Source organism: Capra hircus, chromosome 28 (assembly GCF_001704415.2).
Source record: "Capra hircus breed San Clemente chromosome 28, ASM170441v1, whole genome shotgun sequence".
NCBI lineage: Eukaryota > Metazoa > Chordata > Mammalia > Artiodactyla > Bovidae > Capra > Capra hircus.
The window spans coordinates 38,685,425-38,708,391 of record NC_030835.1 but is presented as its reverse complement, the minus strand read 5'-3'; positions in this window follow the sequence as shown (position 1 = coordinate 38,708,391).

Here is a 22,967-nt window from a genome sequence, read left to right as displayed (position 1 = left end):
TCCTTTGGAAGATGGGGAATGCTGATCCTTTGAAGGATCTCAGTTATTGCTGTTTTACAACTAGACTGGTTCTGTAGGAAACAAGAGAAATGGGTAGAAGTGCCATATGTGTTGCTCTTTATCTCTCTGCGGGACAAGCGAGCCTTGTGTCCTAAGGGTGCAGGTTTGGGTATGAAACCTACAGCTTCCTCCTGTCCTCTTACTTTGCCCCTGTATCTGAAACTCCCAGCTGAACAGGCTGAGAATCAGGGCACCCTTCCAGGAGGGGTTGTCTCAGTCTTGGTAGACATTCAAACAGTCCCAATTGTAGTCATGACTATTTGGAGGATCCAAAAAGTACACAGAAGACTTTATAGGACTAACTTTACTTTATGACCTTACTGGGTGAAATGTAATGTATGTGTTGGGACAGACACTGATTCCTGACTTGAAAACTTGAGTTTGGGGGGAAGCTACTACTTTTGGAGATGAATGGCTTGAATGTGAGACAAGGGGAAAGAGGGAACACAAAATAGCCCTCCTTCCTACTGGGAGCAAAACGGTTCCCAAAACAGAACCACTTTGCCAGATGTATTCTTGTAGGACTCAAGTGAGCATGTGCTAAGACTATATGCTAAGTTGTCTGACATAGAACAGGGAGAAAAGGAAACTCCTGGTAAATTCCTACTATAGACTACTGGAGGCTCTCCGCATGTCTACTGACATTGATCCTGAAATTACAGAGGGAGAAATTATCTTAAAAGATAGATTTCTTACTCAGTCAGCTCCAGATATCTGCCATAAGTTAGGAAAACAGGTGTTTAGACTAAATCAGCCTTTAAAAAAAACTGTTGCAACTGGCTCAGATGGTATATTACAGTAGAGAATATGAGGAGGAAAATAGCGGGGGGAAAGAACCAAAGGTGGCATCCCAAAGACTGAAGCCCCAACAATGGCTGTTAGATCTGCTCTGAAATAGCCTGAGGAAAAATGTGCAGAAAAACCCAGGTGAAAAGAGATGGACTTATTATTACTGTGGAAAGGAGGGGGATCTCAAGCGGGATTGCCCTCAGGCATCCGAGCCGCCCCGGCTTCAGGTCCAGTCTGCAAAGGACCACAGTGGAGAAGAGACTGCCCTCTGAGGTGTAGGCCCCAGGGGTCGGACTCTAAAGACAATCTGGACTGAAGGTGCCTGGGGGTCCCCACACAAGCTCCTGTCCTAATTACACCTGAGGAACTCTGGGTATCAATAACTGTGGGGGGCCAATCAATCGATTTTCTTTTGGACACGGGGGCAAATTTCTCTGTGCTCACTGAAGCCCCTGGCCTGCTTTTCTCCTAATCCACTACCGTAATGGGACTGTCAGGATGAGCCAAATGCTATTATTTAACTGTGACTGCAACTGGGAGTCTGTGCTGTTTTCCCACAAGTTTCTGATCATGCTGGAGTCTCCCTCACCCCTTCTGGGGAGGGATGTACTGAGCAAGGTCCAGGCCTCTGTTTTCATGAATATGGAGCCTGCTCTTTCTCTCCCATTAATTGAACAAAAGGTAAATCCTAAAATGTGGGCTGATAAAAAAACACTGGGTCAAGCACAAAATGCTGTTCCTGTCATTATCAAGCTCAAAGATCCTCACCTATTTTCACATTAAAAGCAGTATTCACTAAAGCCCGAGATTAATGAATGGACAAAATCTTACTGTACTGACTTCTCATGATGTAATTGGGATCTTAAACTCTAAAGTTCAGGATGACAATGGCTCCATTTTTAAATCTGCTGTAACTCAAGGGTTGTCAAAGGCTCTAGGATAGAATATCACTTACACTGTTCCTGGAGACCCCAGTCTTCAGAAAAAGTTGAAAAGGCTAATGACATTATTAAAAGCCATCCATGTAAGCTAACTCAGGAAACACAAGACAGTTGGTTTACAGTTCTACCCAAAGCTTTAATGAGGGCTCGAACTGCCCCCGCTGCAAAAGAAGGGACTGTCTCTATGACAGACCGTTTTGTGCACAGATATTGTCATAGATCCTGAAGCCTTGAAATTAACTATGTGACTGAGCTTTTAGCTTTTCAATAGGCATTATTGGGGGTTAACTCCTGGTCCAGCCTTTGAGTCAAACAAGCTACTGTTTGAGCCAGGAACCAAGACGGGCCTAAGAGTCTATGTGGGCTTGCTTCTGCTGACTCCAAAAGTCCTGAGCCTGCCATTTGACCCTCAAGACAACGCCTTTCTGTCCTGGGCTCATTCCTATGCTGCATTCCACAATCGACATAGTTGCTGGGTCTGTGGAGCACTACCCTCCTCATCAATTGAAGGCTTCCCACGGCAGGTCTCTCCACTTCAAGGAAAGGACTTTTTCAACTCTATGATGACATCTCACAATCCTAAGGTGGACTACTATAACATATTGTACCTTAGCTATGGACATAATGTGACTTTTAATTTTGATTAGTTTTTAACTTGGTTTAATGCTTATTTTGCCTTTCATCTATAACTGTAAAGTAGGGTTTGTTTCTAACCTTCTGAAAATTTTAAAGTTACAAATGGTTGTCCAAGCTCCTTTGAGTGCCACAGCCTCCTCCAACTATTACTTGGGGCCCCCTGGATCAGAAACCCTCAATAAGAGGGTTAGGAGAATGTGTTGCCTCAACAGTTTAAGGATGATGCCCCACAACAGCAGGAAGTAGTTATGGAATGAAAATGATGCCCCTTTCCCTTGGCAACATAATTCTCCTCAAAGAAAAGGGGGGAAGGAGATTTCTAGGTATGTTGATGAGAAGTCGAGGGGGGGGAGGAGGGGGAGGAGGAGGTAGGGAGAAGGGGGAGAGGGAGAGGAGGGGAGGGGGGAGGGGGGAGGAGGGGGAGGAGGGAGAGGAGGGGAGGAGGGGAGGAGGAGGGGGAGGAGGTGGTCTGGGGCTCTCAAGGAGAAAAGGACAAACGTTCTTTTCTACAGTGCTTTGTCTTAGTCAATATAACAATGTATCTTGCTCGAGGACATGTTTTTCCTTAACAAGAATCTTTTGACTAATCCTGTCGGCTTAAAATGTTTATTATGGGAGTGGGTCTGGTAAGAGCTTTCTATTGCTTCTTCTAATCTTGATAATTTAAGGTGTATGTTGTGGGAGTAGGTCTGAAAAAAGTATATAAGGCCTTGATAAGACTAGCAGGAGGGCACTCTCTGTCCCCCTTCTGATATCTTTGTCAGAAGATTTCTCTGTCCCTTTTTCACTTTAATAAAACTCTGCTGCACACACAAAAAATTAAAATTTTATTTCATTATTTCCTCTTTTTCTATTCTACCTAGGAGGTTTTGCTATTCTTCTCCTTTATTTTTAAATTATAGGGAATGCTCTGGCCTTCCAGTGATTAGTACTCCATGCTTCCACAGCAGGCGGCCTGGGTTCAACCCGTGATCTGGGAACTAAGGTCCCCCAATCTATGTAGCAGCCCCCTAAATTCTATTTATAGAAATAATATTGACTTTAATTTCATTATGTGAAATAGTATTTATTTTAAATTTTCTTCATTCTGACAATTTAAAAAACTATTTTTTAAACTTTGATTTATTACACTATATTCTACTTTCTTAATCATTTTATTTTTTCTGGACATCATTGGAAACTAAGTCTGCCAGTTTTCCCTGGATCTAAACCCTGAAGATGACAGAAAAAACATGCATATAACACAGACCTGAGAAATGAATGGAGAGACTAGGAGAAAGCTCAGGGGATACAGAAGGGGCTGGGGGAGAACTGTGTGCACAAAGCCCTTGCTCTCTCTCTGATGCTGCGTGGGGTGGCGCATGGCCACCGTCTTGTGTCTACACCCCTGTTCATCTATACCAGCCTCACACCAGCAAGCAGAGGGATGGGTGAGACCAGTCCTCTGCTTTTCTGAGCAGAAAATCATTGCCATAGGCATGCAAGGGCTGGCTTGGGCAGAAGATGAGTCCCCCAGTTAGACTTAAATGTTCCCTCTTTTTGAGTGTGTTGAGTATCTGAGGTGTAACTCCTTTAAGTTCACAGTTGGCTAATGTCTTAAAACAAAAGTCCAAATTTTTGAGAAGACAACTGAAAGCTCCAAGCTTCAACGGACCTCTAGGATCCTGCCCTACATGCATCTTTCCCCTCTGATGTTAACCTGTTTTGTTGTAATCAACTACAACCATAAGTATAAATGGCTATCTGAGTTCTGCAAGAACTTCTATAGTGAATGACTGAATTTGACTATGGTCTTGAGAACTCCCAAATTTGTAGTTGGTGTGAGAAGAGATAGGGGTTTAAGGAATCTCTAGAACTTCATAGAGATAGTCAAAGTAGGGAAATTTAAAATGTTTAAACAATTAATTAATCTTAATTACATTGAAATATTCCTTAATTTATTCTTTTAAAACATTAAACATTTTATTTGGATGCTTTTATCAAAGAAATGTGACAGGTAAAATTTAGCACTCTAATAAACATTAAAATCAGAATTAAGATCTTTAGTGTAGAATCTCTGTGAATACATCAAATGGACCTGATACTGATTAATAACCATTATATCTAAATTCTTCACCCATTAATTAAATGTTCTTTTTGTTTGTTTGTTTTATGTTTTTGGTTTTTTTGAAGTTTTAAATTTTATTTTATTTTATTTTTTTAATTTTAAAATCTTTAATTCTTACATGCGTTCCTAAACATGAACCCCCCCTCCCACCTCCCTCCCCATAACATCTCTCTGTGTCATCCCCATGCACCAGCCCCAAGCATGCTGTATCCTGCGTCAGACATAGACTGGCGATTCAATTCTTACATGATAGTATACATGTTAGAATGCCATTCTCCCAAATCATCCCACCCTCTCCCTCTCCCTCTGAGTCCAAAAGTCCGTTATACACATCTGTGTCTTTTTTGCTGTCTTGCATACAGGGTCGTCATTGCCATCTTTCTAAATTCCATATATATGTGTTAGTATACTGTATTGGTGTTTTTCTTTCTGGCTTACTTCACTCTGTATAATCGGCTCCAGGTTCATCCATCTCATCAGAACTGATTCAAATGAATTCTTTTTAACGGCTGAGTAATACTCCATTGTGTATATGTACCACAGCTTTCTTATCCATTCATCTGCTGATGGACATCTAGGTTGTTTCCATGTCCTGGCTATTATAAACAGTGCTGCGATGAACATTGGGGTACATGTGTCTCTTTCCATTCTGGTTTCCTTGGTGTGTATGCCCAGCAGTGGGACTGCTGGGTCATAAGGTAGTTCTATTTGCAATTTTTTAAGGAATCTCCACACTGTTCTCCATAGTGGCTGTACTAGTTTGCATTCCCACCAACAGTGTAGGAGGGTTCCCTTTTCTCCACACCCTCTCCAGCATTTATTGCTTGCAGATTTTTGGATCGCAGCCATTCTGACTGGTGTGAAGTGGTACCTCATTGTGGTTTTGATTTGCATTTCTCTAATAATGAGTGACGTTGAGCATCTTTTCATGTGTTTGTTAGCCATCCGTATGTCTTCTTTGGAGAAATGTCTATTTAGTTCTTTGGCCCATTTTTTGATTGGGTCGTTTATTTTTCTGGAATTGAGCTGCATAAGTTGCTTGTATATTTTTGAGATTAGTTGTTTGTCAGTTGCTTCATTTGCTATTATTTTCTCCCATTCAGAAGGCTGTCTTTTCACCTTGCTTATATTTTCCTTTGTTGTGCAGAAGCTTTTAATTTTAATTAGATCCCATTTGTTTATTTTTGCTTTTATTTCCAGAATTCTGGGAGGTGGATCATAGAGGATCCTGCTGTGATTTATGTCTGAGAGTGTTTTGCCTATGTTCTCCTCTAGGAGTTTTATAGTTTCTGGTCTTACATTTAGATCTTTAATCCATTTTGAGTTTATTTTGTGTGCAGTGTTAGAAAGTGATCTAGTTTCATTCTTTTACAAGTGGTTAACCAGTTTTCCCAGCACCACTTGTTAAAGAGATTGTCTTTACTCCATTGTATATTCTTGCCTCCTTTGTCAAAGATAAGGTGTCCATATGTGTGTGGATTTATCTCTGGGCTTTCTATTTTGTTCCATTGATCTATATTTCTGTCTTTGTGCCAGTACCATACTGTCTTGATGACTGTGGCTTTGTAGTAGAGCCTGAAGTCAGGCAAGTTGATTCCTCCAGTTCCATTCTTATTTCTCAAGATTGCTTTGGCAATTAGAGGTTTTTTGTATTTCCATACAAATCTTGAAATTATTTGTTCTAGTTCTGTGAAAAATATGGCTGGTAGCTTTATAGGGATTGCATTGAATTTGTAAATTGCTTTGGGTAGTATACTCATTTTCACTCTATTGATTCTTCTGATCCATGAACATGGTATGGTATATTTCTCCATCTATTAGTGTAAATGTTCTTAAGACAAAGAAAAAAATCCCAATTGTTGGCTTTTTACAGGTGAAGGATGATAAAAAGTTGTAAAAGATGGTTTGAAGTCTGGATGATAAAAGGAAATGAAGAAAGAGCTATACAAAAACCTAGTGGGGAATCTTCTTTGCGGTGCAATGGTTAAGAATCTGCCACACAATGCAGGGAATGCAGGTTTGGGTTGGGGAATTAAGAACCCTGGTTGGGGGACTAAGATCCCACATGTCTCAGAGCAACTAAGCTGCAACTAGAGAGCCTTCATGCTACAACTAAGACCAGACCCAGCCAAATAAATAAACAGTATATGAAGAAAGAATCTAGGAGGCTTTTTTTTTTTTTTTTTGAGTGGGAGGTTTCATGTATGAGCTCAGAATTGAAATTGAGGAGATGCTGGCTCATCTAATGTGGTCCCCAGGGGGCAATACATTTCTGGAAGTCAGGGGAGACGGTGCCAGGCTGAAGATGCAGAGAAGGAGGGATGCAGGGCAGAAGTAGAAAAAGGACACCTTACAGTATAAAGATGGGGAAATGTCACAACGATGAGGATGAGATGGAGAAAACAGGTTCAAGGTTATGTTGGGTGGAAGCCAGAGTGTTTCTGGAACAGAGAGAGGCTGGTGGAAAGCAGACTGCAAAAGGAGCCCATATCAAGTGATCTTAGTGATTTAGAAAATTCCAAGTGGAAATCATCAGCTTAGAGGCAGAGTTCATACTGAGGACTTAAAGGATGAGGGGCTCTGGACTTCCCTGGAGGTCCAGGGATTAAGACTCCACCTTTCAATTCAAGGGGTTCAGATTCAGTCCCTGGTCAGGGAATCAAATGTCTCACAGCCCCCAAAATCATAAAACAGAAACTGTATTGTAACAAAGTCAACAAAGACTTTTAAAATGGTCCACGTCAAAAAATCTTAAAAAAAAAAAGTGAAGGATGATGAGCTCATGTGGAGCAGCTCCTGAGGCAGCTTCAACCAGAACAAATGATAAATGGAAGAGAATCAAATGGAAGGAGAGTCAATAAGATCAACAAGGAAATGAAATCAGACTGAGAAAATGACTCCGTGAGTGTACAGGACCACAGTGACCACACTGCCTCTGCCCTGTGCCCAGGTCTCATCTTTGGTTTTCCTGGTCCCGTTCAGCATCTGATGAGATTTCACACATCTGCCTCCAGTGTCTCTTTTCTTCTTTATGCCCTGTTGCTGCTGCTGCTGCTGCTGCTTCTAAGTCGCTTCATTCGTGCCCGACTCTGTGCAACCCCATAGATGGCAGCCTACCAGGCTCCCCCATCCCTGGGATTCTCTAGGAAAGAATCCTGGAGTGGGTTGCCATTTCCTTCTCCAATGCATGAAAGTGAAAAGTCAAAGTGAAGTCGCTCAGTCATGTCCGACTCTTCATGACCCCATGGACTGCAGCCCACCAGCCTCCTCCGTCCATATGTGATAGCCTCTGTTGTCAGCGGAATAATCACAGTCTCTGCTCCCCTTCCTCCGCACAATTGCTTTGGCCACAATTTATTCCTCTGATGACCCCCCACCCTGCCCTCACTTGCAGCCATCCTAAACTCTCCCAGCATCCTTGAATATTTGAAGGCTTCTGAGCAAACTTACAGATTCAGTATGGAGAGATGCTGTTAGTTAGGATGATAGAAAGTGGGTGAAAAGCTCCATCATGTCCAATGTGGGTCCGTAGCCGTTATCTCCCCCATCCACAAATTAGTAGAAGGGGGTGTGTGCGTACATGCTCAGTTGCACAGCTGTTGCGACACTTTGAACCGTAGCCCGCCAGATTCCTCTGTCCATGCAATTTTCCAGGCAAGAACACTGGAGTGGGTTGCCATGTCCTCCTCCAGGGGATCTTCCCAACCCAAGGATCAAACCCGTATCTCCTGCATTGGCAGGCAGATTCTTCACTGCTGAGCCACTGGGGAAGCCCAGAAAGGGGTGATGTTGCTGTAAATGAAAAGACTAAGTCTCCCAAAGCCCAAGGCAGGGAACCACTAAGCAATAGCTCAGAAGTTAGCAACACCAGATAGCCTGGCTGTTTGCGCTACGTCTTTTGTTTTTGTTTGTTTTTATTTTATTTTGTTGTTACACAGAAAGGATCATTTGAATTAGAGGCAGAGAAGCATGTTTACCAAAACCGTTGCTCCCAGAGCCAATACTATCAGTTTTGAGAGTATGAGCTGGATAGAAGCTGTCTCTTCCTACCCTGACTGAAAGACCAGATTCCCAGGAGCCCGACGGAAACATCAGGGTTTGCTTTCCTCCAAGTTGAAAAATTATAATACACAACACAATGCTGATTTTCCACAGCTCCCCTATCCCCTGGGGACCTCAGAGCTGTAGCAAACACCCATTTACCTATTTCCATGTTGATACAACACCCTTATTGAGGTGCCCAAAGCAGTTTGCAAATATTCATCTATCCAGTGAACCATCTTGCCTGTGTGGGAGTTAGAGAAATTGATCCCAAGCCTGCTCACCTGAAGGGTCATCTGATCCTATAATACAACAGACTCTTGAGTCAAACCTGGGTTCGATTTTCACAAAGTGTTTACCCAAGACCCACGATTGTCATCTAGTTCCATTTTTTTCAAACTGGGCTCAGAGGACCACATCTGAGAACTATCTGGGTGCTTAGTAAAAACAGTTTCCTTGTCCCCACCTTAGACCTTCTGAATCAGGATCTTTAACTTTTAACAAGATCATTTATCCTTGTGGTATTCAAATGTGAATAGATTCCATCCATTCTTTTATCCTGAAAGTGATTAAAAAATAGAAATTTAAGAAAACCATTGCCCACAGAGATGAAGACGTGCCCAAGGTGGCACAGCCAGCTTGTGGCAGAGCCCGGGGTGACTCTCAGGACCCTAAGCCAGCCAAGTACTATTTGCTTGCAAAAATCTCCATGAACTGCCAGGCTGTGTTTTCATCCCCTCTCCCTGACCCCCTCCCGCACCAACCGTCATCACACTACTTGTCATCTGGAGGCCTCAGTGGACATTCTCCATCCAACAAATTTGTATCCTTCATCTTACAGCTGTGCTCACTTCTCCAGGAACTGAGCCTCATCATACTCTGTGTAAGAAAAACGTTGGCAATCAAGGTGTATCACAACTATGGGTAACTATTATGGTTTAGTAGCCTGGTGGGCCGCCGTCTATGGGTCGCACAGCGTCGGACACAACTGACATGACTTGGCAGCAGCAGCAGTCCTGACTGCTGTCTACACTGGCAACTGGGCTTCTTTACTTTGTCTGATCCTATTTAGGGCTCACAAAAATTCGTAAATCCCTTAATGAGGCAGGGAGAGATGCATGGATTTATCCCAGGATGTGTGACTGACTAGAGAGCCCCTGGAATTCCCATGAAAAATAGAACCTCTGTGCCTCTCAGACTCAGCATCACCCTATAGGAGAGCAGATCTGCCCGAGAGTCCAACCACCCCATTAGCAGCGTGCGTCACTAGCTGTCACTGAGCTCCTCGGCTTTGTCACTGTGGTCATCTCTGACCCGCTAGCTGAGGCAGCCACCCCTCCACACACCCATCAACACACACTCACACACTCACACACACACACACATATTCATAGCCTCCTCATTCGCTTTTCTTTCTTTCTTTTTAAAATTAACTTGTATTGCAGTATAGTTTCTTTACAGTGTTATGTTAGATTCACAGCAAAGTGAGTCAGCTGTATGTACACGTACATCCCCCCTCTTCTGGATTTCCTTCCCATAGGTCACCACAGAGCGCTGACTAGGGTTTCCTGTGTTGCACAGTAGGTTCTCATTAGTGATCTATTTCACAAACAGTATCAATAGCGTATGTCCCCATCTCCCAATCCCTCCCATCCTCCTTTCCCCTTTGGTGTCTATATGCTCGTTCTCTGTGTCTGTGTTTCTACTTCTGCTTTGCAAACAAGATCATCTTTACCACTTTTCTAGATTCCACATAAATGTATTAATATATTTGTCTTTCTCTTTCTGACCACCTTCACTCGTATGACTCCCTGTTCCATTTTCCCCAGGGAATCTGCCACAGGCAGGAATGGATCCCTCTATTCCTGTGTTCTCTCCCACTGGAATTTAGGCACCAGCAGAGCAGGAAACTTGCCTGTCTTGCTCATCTAGGTTTTGTCTACAGCCAAGACAGTGCCAAGCACACAGAAGGGCCTCGGTGAGTATCTCTCACATCTGTACGTGAGTGAATGCTTCATCTTTAGATTCAGTGTTTTCCCAGCACCTTTTTTTTTTTTTTTTTTTTTGACCATGCCTGATGGCTTATGGGGTTTTAATTTCCTGACCAGGGATTGAACCCATGCCCTTGGCAGTGAGAGCCCAGAATCCTAACCACTGGACACCAGGGAATTCCCAGCGTCTTCCTGGCTTTTGCAGAACAACTTCCTAGTGCTGGACTCCATCTGCTCTTTCGAAAAGGGTGGTTTAGGATCCACTTTTCAGTCTTGATCCTCTAGGAGAAACCCGCATGCAGCGTTTAAGAAAGCCCAGTGCCTGTGCTGTTACCAGCTCTTACTTCTGACTGCGAGTCTTTTCTGCCTTCTGGGGCTTTTTAATGAATTAGGTGCCACTTCCCACTTGTCCTTTGTCTCTGTGTTTACAAGGTCTACATAGGGTAGATTGCAGAGTCTTTGTTGGTCTCTGAGACCACCTTTAGGTCCAGGTAAGAGGAGCCCCTACCTGGGCCTTAAAGTACAGAAGCCCTTTCACTCTGATGGTGCCTCTTCTATGGAGTGAGGAGTCTGCAGGGCCAGTGGGGCTTGCCCTCTGGGACCACATGCCATCCCCCAGAATATGTTCTATGTATTTAAAACTTGGAAATTCTCTGCACAATGTCCCCACCCCATAGGGGTGACGGTACCTGCAAGGGTCTCTATCCTGGGTCCACCATCCCCAAAGGGCATTGCATCACTGGTGTGCACCCCTACACGTGCCCAGGCCCAGGGGCTAGTCTTTGCGAGAGGATGCTGATGGAACAGGGCTGTATTACCTAGGCAGTGAGTCCACACCCCCACGTAAGGACCTTGTAGGGCTGAGTGGAACGAAAGGTGGGAAGAGAAAGGTGCAGGATGGGGCCAGTTTTTCCCGCCCCATCATCTAGCCCAGGACACCGAGCATCCTCAGGACCAGCCTGGTCTTCAGATCACTGTGAAGGTACACGTGGTGACGCAGAATGAGAAAATGTGTTTTAGGTAAGTTTATGCGCTGTACGCACGTGCTCAGTCATGTCCGACTCTGCAACCCCGTGGACTGTAGCCCACCAGGTTCCTCTGTCCATGGGATTCTCCAGGCAAGAATACTGGAGTGGGTTGCCATGCCGTCTTCCAGGGGATCTTCCTGACCCAGGAATCAATCCCACATCTCTTACCTCTGCTGCATTGGCAGGTGGGTCCTTTACCACTGCGCAACCTGGGAGTCCCTAGTTTGCTGACTTGGTTCTGAATGTTCTAATCACCTGGGATGTAGCTTCTACTGGTGCCTTTGTCTGGGCTCTGCAAGCGGTGTGAGAACCCAGAGTGCCGTTGGAAAATCAGGCTTGATTGCAGCGATACTGAAATGGTCCATGTATCTAGGCTCTTTTGTTGCTGTTCAGCCACTCCATCGTGTCTGACACTTTGGAACCCCATGGACTGTAGCATGCCAGGCTCCCCTGTCCCTCACCATCTTCTGGAACCTACTCAAACTCATGTCCATTGAGTCAGAAGTGTATGTTCTTACTTCTCTACTTAACATTCAGTTTTGTTTTGTTTGTTAAGCCTGTCTCTTATTGCCTTGGTTATGCCTAGCACCTTCATATTTCTGCAACTTCTACAAAAAGAGCAGATCAATGTCTGGATAAATAAGAGAGCCAAATGCACGGTGATCTGGAAATTGGTGTTTCTCTTTCCAGACTCCAAGTCCAGGCGGACACTCTCTACTATTGTGAAGTTTTATACAACATAAGGCAGAGTCCACAAGAATTCAACTGTTACCAAATGCAAGTTCACATGCCTAACATACGGGGTGGTCGAACAATAACAAAATGTCAGAGTTTGGGGCAGAGGAAGGTTTATTGCAGGACCAAGCAATGAGACAAGTGACCTGTGTGGAAAAAGCCCGATTTCTCGAGGGGTTTCAGCAAAGCATTTTAAAGGCTTCCTAGGGGGCGCGGTGGTAAAGAATCTGCCTGCCAGTGCAGGAGACACAAGAAACTCGGGTTTGATCCCTGAAGGAGGAAATGGCAACCCACTCCCATATTCTTGCCTGGAAAATTTCATGGGCAGAGCAGCCTGGCAGGCTACAGTCCATGGGTTTCGCAGAGTCAGACACGACTGAACAGCCTGAGCAGGCGGAAGCAGGGTTGCAGGGTATGCGATCAGGTCACACACGATTCTCTGATTGGTTGATGGTGAGGTCATAAGGCAGTGTCACAGGGGTCAACATCAGGGATCCTCAGGCTCCAGGAGACTACGTGCTCAGACTCATCAGGCAGTTAACATCTTCTATGTTGTGGGGAGTTTCACATCCGTGAAATAATTTTTAAAATGTGCATCAGATACTATTATCTAAGTACTTCAGAGAAGAACGAAAGCAGGGGATATGGGGGAAGAGTCTGCTAGGAAGATTCAGTCACACAACAGCCCAGCTCAGAGGGTATGTCATTGGCAGTAAATGTCTTGTCTTAAATTTTTCAGTTCATTCTGATTATGTATTAGTAGATGGAAGTCGTTTCAAGAATTCATGTTGTAACTGCATATACAACCCTCTCAACAGATATATTTGTACTTATTTTTAAATGTTGTAAAGAGTAGTTTTGCTTTGGCAAATCAAGCAATTTAAGGAGCATCATGAAGGCTTCTATTTACAAATCAGATGCTGCTATGTGGCCATGTTGTTTGGAGGAGAAAAATAGTTGTCTAGAGGGAGCTGTATCACCTCTTACTGAGAGCCAAGCTTGCTTTTTAAAAAGTTTTTGTCTCCCTGAGGGATAAAGATCAAAACACAAATAGTTCACCCCTCTCTGGGAATCTGCTGAGGTCTTGTTCACCACTGAAATAGCTTTGGGGAATGGAAAAATGTTCCATTAACCTTTAGATTTACAATATCCTAAAGACATTATAATTGTTTAAATTTATTATTCAGAAAAATGAGATAAAACTCTCAACTCGTAAATACAAATAATAGATTGGTGGTTGCCAAGGGCAAGATTGTGGGGTGGGAGGTGTGCAGGAATGAAATGGGTCCAGGGGTCAAAAGGTACAAACTTAGTTATATAATAAATAAGGCCTGGGGATGTGATGTAGAGCATGGTGACTAGTTAATAATACTCTATTGCATATTTGGAAGTTAAGAGAGCCCGTCTTAAAAATTCTCATCATAAGAAAAAAATATTTTAACTAAGGTGATGGATATTAACTAGACTTACTGTGGTGATTGTTTTGCATTGCATACACATTTGAATCATGATATTATAACCTGAAATTAATACAATGTTGTATGCTGATAACATCTCAATAAAAAAAGAAAAGCGTTATCATATTCTAATGAGTGGGAGCTGCCAAGATAAGAATGTCCAAAGTTTGTGTTTTGAGTCTAAATTATAAATTTCCCCCTATATAGATGTGACCTCATCAGTCTTGTCCCCCACTGTACAAATGTTAGATTTTTAATCTTTGATAATACTCTTTTCTTCTGCTATTGTGCAGCTCAGTCGTCTTTGTATCTGTTTAATCCTTACTAGTCATTTGTGTTACTTCATTTTCTGTTTATTTTTCATTTCTTTTGGAGTATCAGTGTCTTTGCTACTGGTTTCTTTTTTCAGTTGTGCCCTGTGGCATGTAGGAATCTTAGTTCCCCAACCAAGGATTGAACCTATGCCCCCTTCAGTGGAAAATCGGAGTCTTAACCACTGAACCACCAGAGAAATCCTTGTTAGTGGTTTCTAAGAACTCATTTATGACTAAGGTTATGAAATGCCACGCAAATGAAATGCCATGTTTTATTGCCATCAATTTACTATGATGTTTTGTATTTTGGTTGTGTATGAAGATATAATCACGTTGTATTTTATGCAGGAAAAAAAGAAGAAAAGAAAGAGATATGGAGAAAGGGTTAAACAGTCTCAAACACAAAGATGCTGATTTCTCCTATGGCGTTGGTAATCTCTGTCATTTCTGGCCCATCCACAACTGTGACTGATTCCTTCTCAAACTCTCAGAAATAACTTGCTGGGTGGAAATATAACTGATTCCTTAGTTAACTCCCAGAATAAAATGATAATTGTCACCCCTTTCAGTTCAGTTCAGTTCAGTTCAGTCGCTCAGTCATGTCTAACTCTGCAACCCCATGAACCGCAGCACGCCAGGCCTCCCTGTCCATCACCAACTCCCGGAGTCTACCCAAACCCATGTCCATTGAGTCGGTGATGCCATCCAACCATCTCATCCTCTGTCATCCCCTTCTCCTCCTGCCCTCAATCTTTCCCAGCATCAGGGTCTTTTCAAATGAGTCAGCTCTTCGCATCAGGTGGCCAAAGCACTGGAGTTTCAGCTTCAACATCAGTCCTACCAATGAACACCCAGGACCGATCTCCTTTAGGATGGACTGGTTGGATCTCCTTGCAGTTCAAGGGACTCTCAAGAGTCTTCTCCAACACCACAGTTCAAAGGCATCAATTCTTCAGCGCTCATCTTTCTTTATAGTCCAACTCTCACATCCATACATGACCACTGGAAAAACCATACCCTTGACTAGACAGACTTTTGTTGACAAAGTAATGTCTCTGCTTTTCAATATGTTATCTAGGTTGGTCATAACTTTCCTTGCAAGGAGCAAGCGCCTTTTCATTTCATGGTTACAGTCACCATCTGCAGTGATTTTGGAGCCAAAAAATATAAAGTCTGTCACTGTTTCCACTGTTTCCCCATCTATTTCCATGAAGTGATGGGACCAGATGCTATGATCTTAGTTTTCTGAATGTTGAGCTTTAAGTAAACTTTTTCACTCTCCTCTTTAACTTTCATCAAGAGGCTCTTTAGTTTTTCTTCACTTTCTGCCGTAAGGATGGTGTCATCTGCATATCTGAGGTGATGGATATTTCTCCTGGCAACCACCTTGTGCTTCATCCAGCCCAGCGTTTCTCATGATGTACTCTGCATAGAAGTTAAATAAGCAGGGTGACAATATACAGCCTTGACATACTCCTTTTCCTATTTGGAACCAGTCTGTTGTTCATGTCCAGTTCTAACTGTTGCTTCCTGACCTGCATACAGGTTTGTCAAGAAGCACTTCAGGGGGTCTGGTATTCCCATCTCTTTCAGAGTTTTCCAGTTTATTGTGATCCACACAGTCAAAGGCTTTGGCATAGTCAATAAAGCAGAAATAGATGTTTTTTTCTGGAACTTTCTTGCTTTTTCGATGATCCATCGGATGTTGGCAATTTGATCTCTGGTTCCTCTGCTTTTTCTAAAACCAGCTTGAACATCTGGAAGTTCACGGTTCATGTATTATTGAAGCCTGGCTTGGAGAATTTTAAGCATTACTTTACTAGTGTGTGAGATGAATGCAATTGTGTAGTAGTTTGAGCATTCTTTGGCATTGCCTTTCTTTGGGATTGGGATGAAAACTGACCTTTTCCAGTCCTGTGGCCACTGATGAGTTTTCCAAATCTGCTGGCATATTGAGTGCAGCACTTTCATAGCATTATCTTTTAGGATTTGAAACAGCTCAACTGGAATTCCCTCACCTCCACTATCTTTGTTCATAGTGATGTTTACTAAAGCCCACTTAACTTCACATTCCAGGATGTCTGGCTTTAGGTGAGTGATCACACCATCGTGATTATCTTGGTCGTGAAGATTTGTCTGTACAGTTCTTCTGTGTATTCTTGCCACCTCTTCTTAATGTCTTCTGCTTCTGTTAGGTCCCTACCATTTCTGTCCTTTATTGGGCCCATCTTTGCATGAAATGTTCCCTTGGTATCTCTAATTTTTAAATATATAAAATCTCACCGACAGAATTTTAAAAGCAACCACCAGACCCTATGCAATCAAATTGACTGAGGACCTACAAAGTAAAGAAAATTCTGCCACATTGCCTTCTACCATGAATGGCCTAGGTTTGAGGAGGCCAGGACACAGACCTCTGAGTCCTGGAGACAGAAGACACACGTGCAGTTAATTTAGTGACCTGATGCTCTCCAGCCACCGAGACAAGCTCTCTGCGATACTCAGATCTGTTGGGCAATTCAACCTTTCTCTGCTTTTATTTTTAGCAGCCTTCTTGAGGTATGATTTACATATAGTAAAACTCACCTACTTTGAGTGATAAGTTCGGTGAATTTAGAAAATATATAGAGTCGCATAATCACCACCACAATCCAAATACACATTTTCATCACCCCTACAAGTTGCCTGGGCCAGTTTCTATTTGAAAGACAAGATAGTCATTCAGCCTTAATCAGCACATGCCTGCTCACTCACTTCAGTCATGTCCGACTATTTCCGGCGCTATGAACTGTAGCCCGCCGGGCTCGTCTGCTGATGGGGATTCTCCAGGCAAGAGTATAGGAATGGGTTGCCATTTCCTCCTCCAGGGAATCTTCCCAACCCAGGGACTGAACCTGCACCTCTATGTCTCCTGTACCGACAGGTGAGTTCTTTCCCACTAGCGCCACCATCAGCGTTAAGGTTCAAACAAAGTCAGAGACCTGCATTTCTGATTATTTGCCCATCTTGCCAGTGAGAAAGGAGAGATCACTTCTTTACATTGAAGATGCCTTTTTCTCCTTTGAGAAAATAAACATTAAAATCCCAGAAAGCCAGTGTTTGTTATATGTGGATGTCCGGGTTCACTTGCCACTCCTGAATCAATTGAACCTTCTTGGGGTAATCTGAAGCCACATATACTTAGTAGGCCCATGGGATTCTTTACTGCTGGATGTGGAGTTATTTACATCAGCTGGGCGCCTCCAAAGCACACTGGGGTGAGGTTTAGAGGTTTAGAAAAAAGATTTTCACCTCTATAAGCACGTCACCTCATGGTATCATTGAGGGTTAAAAGAATTTACTGAAGCTATCACAAGGCCCAGGCCCCCTCACCAGTTTTGCTTCCCAGCAGGCTGGTTGCAGATGACACATGTATTTCCAGGCAAGGCTGCTGCCTTCTCCATGAAGCCCACGCTAGGAGAGTGAGCTGTGCATGGAGCCCGGTTGCTACTTCCAGTGAGCAATCAACGCTCCTGCTGTGGTTCTGCCCCAAGACAACCACTTGTGATCAAACAAGGGCTGTCTGCCTAAGCCCGCCTCTCCGCGAAGTGCCAAATCTTCCCCAAACCTCCCGCTGCACAGGCACCGTCAATCCAGAGACGGAAACTGATTGTATTCTGGTCTAACCCAGAGTTTTCCATCTTAGTTTCGTGTAAGGACTAACCTGCCTTTTCTAAGAAAACAAATCCCAATTGTGTTCATTTTTGATTTGGAAAAAAGTACAGCTTCATAGTCGCCTAGGTGAAAATTTACTGAAAAGCACATGTCAAGATGCTCATAATCTCAAAACCTAGAGGAATTGCTTTGATAGAAGGGACTCTTTTTATGATTTCTTTTTTCTATTTTAAACATTTTAGAAACATTTTATTTCTTTTAAAGAAAATACAATGGTTGGTCAATTTAATAATTTTTTGAAGAAGCACCTAAATTTACAGCAATTTTTTATTTTTTTTTTTTGGTCAAAGCCCACTACATGTGGGTTCCCCCACCAGGGATCAAATCTGTGCCCCGTGCGGTGGAAGCATGGAGTCCTAACCACTGAACTGCCTGGGAATTCCTTTAATAAATGCTTTTTTTTTTTTAAGTCTATGACTCAATATGGTGCATATGTACAACAGAATTTTATTCAGCCATTAAAAGGAATGAAATTGGGTCATTTGTAAAGATGGGGATGGACGTAGAGTCTGGCATACAGAGTGAAGTAAGTCAGAAAGAGAAAAACATCATATATTAACACATATCTGTGGAATCTAGAAAAAATGGTACCAGTGAATCTATTTTCAGGGCAGGGATAAGGACACGAATGCAGCGAGTGGATGATGGACAGGGATGTGGGGACAGAGCTGGGATGGGTCAGGAGATTGGGACTGGCATGTATACACTCTCCTGGCTGTGCTCATGCTGTCATGTCCAACTCTTTGCGACCCCATGGACTGTAGCCCACTAGGCTCCTTTGTTCATGGGATTCTCCAGACAAGAGTACTGGAGAGGGTCACCATGCCCTCCTCCAGGGGACCTTCCCGACGCAGGGATTGAACCTCCGTCTCCTACGTTGCAGGTGGATTCCTTACCCACTGAGTTCATTGGGGAAGCCTACATGTAAAATAGATAGCTAGCAGGAATCTCGGAGAAGGCAATGGCACCCCACTCCAGCACTCTTGCCTGGAAAATCCCATGGACAGAGGAGCCTGATGGGCTGCAGTCCACAGGGTCGCTAGGAGTCGGGCACGACTGAGCGACTTCACTTTTGGTTTTCACTTTCATGCACTGGAGAAGGAAATGGCAACCCACTCCAGTGTTCTTGCCTGGAGAATCCCAGAGACTGTGGGCCCCCATCTATGGGGTTGCACAGAGTCGGACAGGACTGAAGCGACTCAGCAGCAGCAGCAGCAGGAATCTGCTGTGTAGCACCGGGGGCTGAGCTTGGTGCTCTGTGATGTCCTGGAGGAGTGGAAGGGGGGTGAGGTGGGAGGGAGCCTCAAGAGGGAGGGGGTGTATGTATTCATATGGCTGACTTACTTTGTCGTACAGCAGAAACTAACACAACGTTGTAAAGCAACTATACCCAATAAAAAACAAATAAAACTCAAAAGGGACAGAAGTTAGCCTTCCCGTAAAAAAGTTGTACTAAACAGGAGCGATGTTCTGACACAGCCTAAGATAAGCAGAATGTGATGGGTGCAACGATGGAACAGCAGGAGCACAGAGAACAGAGATATGAATCACAAAGTGGGGACAGGGGAGGGGAAGCTGAAAGGATCCCTGTAGGAGGTGGCATTTGAGTTGGATCTCAGAGATTGAGTAGAATTTCATAAGAGAGTGACGGGAAGAGGATGTGTTAGGAAGATGGAAGGGACAGACAGGACAAAGATGTGGATGCAGGCACATGCAGGCTGGGTCTGGGGAACCCCATGTTGACTGATGGTTGGGGAAGAGCACGAGGGGAGTTTGACAAGAGGCGAGACTGCTGGGGAGGAAAGTATGACAGTTCTGGGGAGTTTTGCAACAAGGCAGTTACTTTATTAAGAGTCACCTGAGATTGTCCTTATGTCCACCTCATCAGCTGGCAATACCAGGGATCTCCCTGGTGGTTAAGACTCTGCGCTTCTACTGCAGGGCGCACGAGTTTGGGTCCTGGTTGGGGAAGTTCCACATGCCATGAGATACGGCCAAGAAAAAATATATAAATAAGTAAATAGAAGAATCTCTGGTAGTCGTAGAGTTAGTCGCTCAGTCATGTCTGACGCTTTGAGACCCCGTGGACTGTAGCCCACCAGGGTCCTCTGTCCGTGGGATTCTCCAGGCAAGAATACTGGAGTGGGTTGCCAGGCCCTTCTCCAGGGGATCTTCCCCACCCGGTGATTGAACCTGGGTTTCCTGCATTGCAGACAGATTTTTTACCATCTGAGCTATGTGTGTAACTGAGTCACTTTGCTGTACAGCAAAGATAAGCACAACATTGTAAATCAGATATACGTTAATAAATAAATAATATCACTAAAAAAAAACTGACCGTGTCAGAAGAGACCCTCCCCAACACTCTTCGATCCAGAGCAATTGCTGTGAGAACGTTTATACATGAAGGATATTATACTGTGGACAGAGTGTGCTTAAGAAATCACAGCTTGGAATTCACACATCTGTGTCAACAGTGGGTAAAACATCACAAAGGCAGATAGAACGTGGATTTCATGGGCAGGTCATGGGGCAGTCCATACTCTTATGTGAACCAGAAAAACAGGACTCCAGGTTCTCCAGCATTCTACCCCATCTGTGTTTCCTGTTCTGTATATTTTTTTACAGTAGTTTAAATATTTTTTCCTTAATGGTTAATTATAGGATATTAAATATCATTCCCTGTGCTATACAGTAGGACCTCCTTGTTTATTCATCTTGGAGTACTGGAGTGGGGTGCCATCGCCTTCTCCATATAATAGTTTGCATATGCTAATCCCAAACTCCCACTCCATTCCCTCCCTCTGTCTGATCTCTGTGTCTGTGAGTCTATTGCTGTTTCATGGATAAGTTCTTCTGTGTCCTGTTTTAGATTCCACATACAGATGATATCTTAAGGTATTTGTCTTTCTCTGCCTGACCGACTTCACTTAGAATGATAATCTCTAGTTGGATCCATGTTGTTGCAAATGGCATTATCTCATTCTTTTTGATGGCTGAGTAATATTCCATTTAGTATATTACCACATCTTCCTTATCCATGCCTCTGTCAATGGACATTTAGGTTGTTTCCACATCTAGGCTGCTATGAACGTGGGGGTACGTCACAGTTTTGTCCATCCCTTATCCTGTACTTTTTAAAGTCCCATTGCCTGAAAGTTATGACTATATACATCTCCATCTGTGTCACCTAGCTTTCATTTTTATTTTCTCATCTTGTTGTTCCATTACAGTGTTTCTCAGTCTTTTTCCATTTTTGCCCACACTAAAGGGGAAAAATACATTGAACTTAAATTTTAATTACATATTTATTGATTATATTCATTTAAACTTAATTTCCTTGTAATGAGAGAAATTAAATACTAAAGAATAAGACAGTGTTGGATAGAGGGGAGCTTTGGAGGGCCACAGATTATTATAGTATCTAAGGTCCTTTGATTTCCCCCCAAGCACCAAGCCCCAATTTTTATCCCATTGGTGGTGATATCACCCCCAAGGAGAAAGCATATTCTTTTGAGTACATGTGTGTGTATAAATAAATGCATGCATATTTTATCATAAGCTATCCTAAATTTTCCCAGAAATAACTTCAGCATAAATTATAAACTCCATTTAGGACACACATGCAGTTAAGCTTTCATAAAGCAGAAGCTGAATGTGAGATATTAAACCTAGCCAATGAACTCATTTAAAAGGAAAACATTAGTCTGTGAATGATTTATTACCCAAGGGGGAATGTAGACCTTTATTTTTTAATTGCTCCTATACAAAATGTTCTGAGCCTTCCAAAGAGCATAACATAAAAATAAAAATTTTAAATGGCAGTGCCATTTAATGGAGAAAGCTGGAATGATGTTAGCAGGACACAGAACAACAGAAGCTGCTGATTCAAGGCATTGGATGAAAATTTAGTAAGGCAAAGGCAAGAATCAGATGAGAAATGATTGCTTAATCAGAAACTCCGAGGTGTTATAATAGATGAAATTTGAGTTGGGATTATTCAACTCCAAGAGAAAACAAATGAAGTTTCTCTGCCACATGAAATCCAGGACATAATTTTAGTCCCAAAGTCCCCAGACATGAGTCATGGGGACTTTAACTGAAAAGCCTCAGTGAAGAGAGTTTTCCTCACAAACTAAAGGAACTCTGCCTGGCTTGTTTTCCTTTTCTTTTTCTCATAATTAGCCTTCAGTTCTCTTTGAGAATTAAAAAAAAGAGCACACAGCCTCTGTGGTTCTGTGAAGAAAGAATGTATGTATATATTATAGAAGAAATGTATGTATATATTATGTATAGCAGAAACGAAATAATTTTGAATTCACCTCTTAAACACAGCATCTTGTTAGATTGGATTCCGTCTTTTCCTAGATTTATTTTAAAAAATTTTATAACAGCTAATTTATAATGTTGTGTTAGTTTCTCCTGCACAGCAAAGTGACTCCGTTATACATGTATCTGTTTAGATTCTTTTCCCATATGGGTTCTTTTCTTACATTTAAATGTATAGACTTTTAAACTAAAATTGGAACAATAGTAGGTAGAGTTTTGAGTTCTATTTTTAAACACTCATGTGGTCAGCACTTCCCCATGGGCTTGAATAATGTTTAAATCAAGACTTTTTAATGGCTGGGTAGTAATCTGTCATCTAGCGGTAAATACAATATTTTATTAACTGTAAGCCATCATGTTGTATGTTTATTTTATTTCTAGTTTTTATTAGGATAGATAAGACTAAAATAAATATCCTTGTAATAAATATTCATTTGCATCTCTGATTATTTCCTTAGAAATGAAATGATGAGGTCAAAAAGATGTGGGGGAACTTTTTAAAATGTCTTTTGTATGAGGTAGAAGTCAGACTTGATTCTTTCCAAGTTTTTAGCCAACTGTTTCAATCCTTCTTCCTTATTCCCTTACATGAGTGCCGAAGAATTGATGCTTTTGAACTGTGGTGTTGGAGAAGACTCTTGAGAGTCCCTTGGACTGCAAGGAGATCCAACCAGTCTATTCTGAAGGAGATCAACCCTGGGATTTCATTGGAAGGAATGATGCTAAAGCTGAAGCTCCAGTACTTTGGCCACCTCATGCGAAGAGTTGACTCATTGGAAAAGACTCTATGCTGGGGGGGATTGGGGGCAGGAGGAGAAGGGGACG